The sequence below is a fragment of the Tachyglossus aculeatus genome, chromosome X4, assembly GCF_015852505.1.
Source record: "Tachyglossus aculeatus isolate mTacAcu1 chromosome X4, mTacAcu1.pri, whole genome shotgun sequence".
NCBI lineage: Eukaryota > Metazoa > Chordata > Mammalia > Monotremata > Tachyglossidae > Tachyglossus > Tachyglossus aculeatus.
This window is the reverse complement of record NC_052098.1, coordinates 44,724,003-44,730,777: the sequence shown is the minus strand read 5'-3', so window position 1 is coordinate 44,730,777 and position 6,775 is coordinate 44,724,003. Positions and strand designations below refer to the sequence as shown.

General features: G+C 41.8%; 1 non-coding gene across 1 annotated transcript; it reads left to right on the top strand.

Moving 5' to 3' along the window:
- The first annotated feature begins 1,336 nt into the window (after nucleotides 1-1,336).
- LOC119948500 lies at nucleotides 1,337-1,474 on the top strand. Its single transcript, XR_005456891.1, has one exon. It is a non-coding gene; the product is annotated as a small nucleolar RNA SNORA7 (small nucleolar RNA).
- The last annotated feature ends 5,301 nt before the right edge of the window (nucleotides 1,475-6,775 follow it).

Here is a 6,775-nt window from a genome sequence, read left to right as displayed (position 1 = left end):
TCTCCCTCCCTTCTATGACACCTATGTACTTGGGTTTGATACCCCAAGTGCATTTTGATACCCCTATAACCACAGCATGTTTATACATATCCTTATACTCTGCTGCTTCCCTTAGCTGTAATGTATTTCTCTTCAAAGACTTATTGAAGGCACATATCCTCCAAGAGGCCTTCCCTGACTAAGCCCTCCTTTTCTCTTCTCCTTCTCCCTTCTGTGTCACGCTGACTTGCTCCCTTCATTCATCCCCCCCGCCCAGCCCCACAGCACTTATGTACATATCTGTCATTTATTTATTCATAGTAATATCTGTCTCCCCCTCTAGGCTGCAAGTTCATTGTGGGTTGGGAACATCCCTGTTTTATTGTTATATTGTACTCTCCTAAGTGCTTAGTACAGTGCTCTGCACACAATAAATGCTCAATAAATATGATTGACTGACTGATGAGCTGACATTTCCCCATTGGATTGTAAGCCCCTTGAGGGCAATGATCATGCCTATCAATTCTATTGCACTCTTCCACATGCTTAGTGTCCATGGTAAGCACTTAAAAAATACCATTGATTGATTGACTCAATACAGTTAGAATCTAAGAGAAAAACAATGAGCAATCCAAAAAGGTAGGAAAAATTATCTCATAAATGGCAAAAATTGATGGTGCAGAAAGTTTAAAATAGAGTTCAAATGGAAAAAAAGTGAAATTACAGCCTCACATAGACGATTTAACTGTCTATAGTGAGCCAAGTCTTCTCTAGCCAGGAAGGGAAGAGGAGCCTGAGTCATAACCCATATTTTTCATCCAGCAATTGCATTACTTTGGGATTTTCTTTGACCTTTCATGTTAGTTTTATGTTCCCACGACATAGGTATGTTAAAAATGCCTTAAGAATGAAGAGCAGTATTAGTATCATTTACATTGTTAGAAGAACATTGATACCACAGAACGTGATGTGGGAAAAACACACTCATTGAAGGCCTTTTCCAAGAGCCCTTCCCTGACTAAGCCTTTGTTTCCTTTTCTCCCACTTTGCACCCTTTATCCCCCTGCTTCCAAGCCCCATAGCACTTACGTACATATCTGTAGTTTATTTATTTATATCTGTCTCCTACTCTAGACTGTATGCTTGTTGTGGGCAGGGAACGTGTCTACCAACTCTGTTATGCTGTACTCTCCCAAATGCTTAGTATAGTGCTCAGCACATAATAAGCACTCAATAAATATGATTGATTTACTGATTGATTGAACTAGGCACCTGACTGAAAGTTCCTATCAAACAAGCACTTGGAATACTGTGGTAAAACAACAGGAATTAATATATTCTCCCTAGAGACAAAGCTCCCCCCTCAGGATAGCACCTGGAGAGTTTCCAGTACTCTACCAGTCTCAGCTAAGGGAGGGATAGTCAAGCAGAGGCATACCCATTTTATTCCTAGGTTGGCCAGTGGCTAGTGAGTGGAAGGCAATCTACTACAAGTCAAAACTCCCCTGTGCTGGGCAGTAGAAGCATGGGAGAGAGTCGAGGGTGGAGACTCAAGTTTACTGTGTGGAAGAAGGCAATGGTAAACCACTTCCATATTTTTACCAAGAAAACTCAATGGATACACTTCCAAAATGATTGCAGATGGAGAGTGTGGCGTTCTGGGAGAGGCATGTCTATGGTGTTGCTATCGGTCAGAGACAACTCGACAGCATAAGACAAGAGACAGAGCATTGGATATGTAATGACTATGCGTACTTCAGCTGTGGGGCCAGGAATAGCTAACATACCAAAGCAGAAACCACAACAATTTAGGCAGAAAGAAGGATCGACCCTCTTGTGAATCTTTCCAGAGATGGTCCTAACCTCCGGACTAGATTCACAGGCCACTTTACATTATTTTACATATTTTCAGAAAATAAAAATTTGTCCATCTTTCTTCATTGCTTTTCTTCAGCCTGGTCAGAAATTTTCTCATGCTAATGAACACTTTTGTGCACTTAAAATTTCAACAAAAATTCATAAAACCTATATGAGTGAAATGGCATCTAAGTTATATCTTGCATTAATATTAGAAAAGTCTAACATTCCCCAAATGGTTCAAATACGAATGTGTTTTAAATTCTCCATTTCCTCCTCAAGCCATTGATGACCACTTCATGGCGGTGATGGAGTTGTTGCCCTCACAGTTTTCTTAGCTGGTCTCCCAGGATTAATGGTAATAATTTAAAAATTGATTATAGTCAATATTATGGCATTTATTAAGCACTTCTGTGTCTCCCCAATCAGGTTCATACTTCATTTCATTGCCTGGATCATCTTTCTGCAAAAATTTTCAGGACATGTCACCACCCCTCCTCAAAAATCTCCAGTGGTTGCCTATCTACCACCATATCAAACAAAAACTCCTCACCATTGGCTTTAAATAACTCCATCACCTTGCCCCCTCCTACCTCAACTTGCTTCTCTCCTTCTACAACCCAGCCCGCATACTTCGCTCCTCTAGTGCTAACCTTCTCATTGTGCCTCAGTCTCACCTGTCTCGCTCCGACCCCTGGCCTGTAAGGCCCACCCTCCTCAAATCTGACAGACAGTTACTCTCCCCACTTTCAAAGCCTTATTGAAGGCACATCTCCTCTGAGGTCTTCCCAGACTAAGCCCTACTTTTCCGCATCTGCCACTCCCTTCTGCATTGCAGTGGCTTTCTCACTTTGCTCTTCCCCCCCTCCCCACCCCCCTGCAGCCGCACAGCACTTATGTATCTATCTATAATTTTATTTATTTGTATTAATGTGTGTCTCCCCACCTCTGGACTGTGAGCTCATCGTGGGCAGGGAATATCACCGTTTATTGTTGTGTTGTACTTTCCTAAGTGCTTAGTACAGTGCTCTGCACATAGTAAGCACTCAGTAAATGCAATTGAATGAATGAATGAATAAATGAATGAAGCTTATCTCCCCCCAAACCTCATCTTCTTTAAAATTCTTGCTCCTTTTTCATCCCCTTACTCAAAATGTGAAGTTAGCACCTCTGCTTTGGGCAATCACTGCCCTATTGACTTCAATGCAGTCCCAATAAATGTCTCTCATGATGTGAAAAAACACCCTTCCCCAAAACCTAATTTACTATCCGGGAGGATTTAGCTGGATTATAATAGTAATATTTGTGGAGTGCCCATTTAGTTCAGTACATTCTACTAGGTTCTTGGGAAGTATACATTCTACTAGGTTCTTGGGAAGTACAAAATGAAGAAGGGTCACATTTCCTGCCCACCAAGAGCTTACACTGTAACGTAAAACATATTTACCACTAGAGAAGTAAAATAATTGAAGTACAAGTGACTAAACATAAACGAGAGGGTTGAAGGTGGGTATAAATATAAAACATTCATGTTAGAGTTGGCTGATGACTCATTATGACCCAGTCATTTCTCATTAATTAGGATAAGTTCACTCAGTGACAGCTGGAGAGGCAGAGTTGCCTAGTAGTTAGAGCATGGGCCCGGGAGTCAGAAGGACCTGGGCTCTAATCCAGGCTCTGCCACCTGTCTGCTCTGCGACCTTGGGCAATTCACTTAAATTATCCGTGCCTCTGTTACCTCATCTGTAAAATGAGGAATAAGACTGTGAGCCCCATGTTGGACCTGGACTACATCCAACCTGATAAGCTTGTATCTACCCCAGAGCTTACTACGGTGCCTGGCACATAATAAGTGCTTTATAAATACTATTAAAACACAATAAACAAAAAACCTGCTGACCAAGAGTAACCACCCAGATGCACTGTGTTACCTAGTGCCCCTGTTGCTTTCTATGTTGTGAGGGATTCTTGGTGTTTCCAATACAGAAACTCTATGAGTTCCATGTAGAAAATGTTTTTTGACTTAGGGGACATGAGTAGTAGGGCTCAGAGAAGACTTGGTTCAGTGACAACTGAGGGGAATTAAGCCACAAATGAAAGAAAACAATCAGCTAATAAAATTGCATTAGGGAGAGTGTGATACCTACTTTTTCTATTGGAGAAAAATCAAATATTAAACAGGAAAGCATGCTCATGTACATTGAGGTCATCATCACATCGCTTCTCCAATAATTCTGTTGCCACCATCAGAATCCTGGGTTAACCTAAGATGACATTTGCTGATGGTCTTAGATTCTTAGACTCTTATACAGACATCTAAAATCAATTGACTCTCCAGCTATTTCCCTCATCCCATTCCTGTCTAAACTCTTAGAATGAGTTATATGCAACTGCTGCCTCTACTTCTTCTCCAACTCCCTCCTTGACCCTCTACAATATGGTTTCCACCCTCTTCACTTGCCTGAGATTGCCCTATCTAAGAACACCAATGAACTCCTCCTTGCCAAATCTAACAAATTCTTCTCTAGTTTATTTATTTTATACTGTGATATTTCTTAAGCACTTACTATATGTAAAGCACTGTTCTAGGCACTGAGGTAGATACAGTTTAATCAGTTTGGATACATTCCCTGTCGCATTTGGGACTCACAGTTTAAGTAAAGGGAGAACAGCTATTGAAACTCCATTTCAATCTAAGCTCCATCCCAAGCGCTTAGTACAGTGCTCTGCACACAGTAAGCGCTCAATAAATATGATTGAATGAATTTTACAGCTGAGGAAGCTGAGGAACAGAGAAATTAAGTGACTTGCCCAAGTCTAGTCAATGCCTCCTTGACTTCTCAACCACCTTCAATGCTGTGGAACACTCTCTTCTCCTGAAAACATTATCTAATGTTGGTTTTATTTTATCTCCCAGTCCTTCTCTTACATCTCTGGCCAGTCCTCAGTTCTTTTACCTGCTCTTGCTCTGCCATCCGACCACTCTCTGTGGGTGTTCTTCAAGATTCTGTTTGGGTTTCCCTTCTCTTCTCAATCTGTGCTAATTCCCTTGGATAGCTCACTGGATCCCATAGCTTCAATTTCAACCACTATGCAGATGACTCCCAAGTCTATCTTGTTAGCTCTGATCTGTCTACTTCCCTGCAATCTCACATTTTCTGCTGCCAGTATGACCTATCTACCTGAATGTCCCAATGGCACCCCAAGCTTGATACATTCAAAGCCACACTCGGCTTCCCTCCAAACCCTCCTCCTCCACCTAACATTCCCATCAGAATGAACAAAACCACCATCTTCCATATCTCTGAAAACTGAAATCTTAGTGTTATCCTTTATTCCTCCATCTTTTTCAACACCCATATTCAGTCTGTCATCAAGCACTTGGTACAGTGTTCTGCACAAAGTAAATGCTCAATACATACTATTGATTGATCCTGTGGGTTTTTCCTTCACAGCATTTCCAGGTTCCACCCCTTTCTCTCTGTCAAGCCACCAAGCTAGTCCAGCCGCTTACCATATCCCAGCTTGACTACTGCATCAGCTTCCACTCTGGTCTCCCTGTTTTGAGTCCATACTTCACTCTGCTGCCCCAATCATTTTTCTAAAATGTCCTTTTCTACACCCCTCCCTGCTCCTCAAAAATCTCCAAAAGTTGTCCATGACTCTCCACCTCAGTTGGAATCTCCTGATCACAGGCTTTAAGGCAACTTATCAGTTCTCTCATCACTACTTATCCACTTTCATCTTCCAGTATACCCCAACTCACAATCTTCATTCCATTCAAACTAATTTATTGTACCTCATTCTCATCTCTTCCACTGCTGTCCCATTCCTTACACACTTCCCCCTGCCTGGAAGTCCCTGCCTCTTTAGATCCATCAGACCGTTGCTCTCCCCATCTTCAAAGCCCTGGCTGAAATCACATTTCCTCCAGGAAGCCTTCCTGCATGGCATAACGGATAGAGCACGGGCCCTGGCATCAGAAGGTCATGTGTTCTAATCCCGGCTCTACCACTTGTTTGCTGTGTGCTCTTGGGTAAGTCAGTTTACTTCTCTGTGCCTCATTTTCCTCATCTGCAAAATGGGGTTTTAGACTGTGAGCTACACATTAGACAGGGATTGTGTCCAACTCGATTTGTGTGTATCCACCCCAGCACTTATTAAAATGCCTGGCACATAGTAAGCGCTTAACAAATACCATAATTATTGTTATCATTTTTCCCCTACAGCCACTTATACATTTCTGCACCTTCAGAGTGCTTGGGTACTCTTCACAAACTCAGGTAGTCCTTATACAAATATTTTACATAAACACCAACTCATGCATGTACCTCTTTCCTCTTCCTCCTGTTTGTAAACTACTTGGTGTGTGTCTCCCCTGCTAGATTGTAAATAATAATAATAATGAAAATATTTATTAAACACTTACTATGTTCCTAGCACTGTACTAATCTCTGGGGTAGATACGAGATAGTCAAGTTGGACCCAGTCCCTGTCCTAAATGGGGGTCACACTCTAAGTAGGAGGGAGAACAGGTATTGAATCACCATTTTACAGATGAGGAAACTGAGGCATAAAGAAGCTGAGTGACTTCCCCAAGATTACACTGCAGAAAAGTGGCTGATCTGGGCTTAGGACCCAGGTCCTCTGACTTCAGGCCCATGCTCCCAGACTAAGCCGTCCTTTTCCTCAGGTCCCCCTCCCCTCCACCTTACCCCAACTCGCTCCCTTTGCTCTACCCCCACCCCGCCCCACAGCACTTGTATATATATGTACATATCTATAATTCTTCTTATTTATATTAATGCCTGTTTTACTTGTTCTGATGTGTGTATATATATACATATATATACACATATACACACACATATATATATGCATCTAATTCTATTTATATGGATGCTATTGATGCCTGTTTACTTGTTTTGATGTCTGTCTC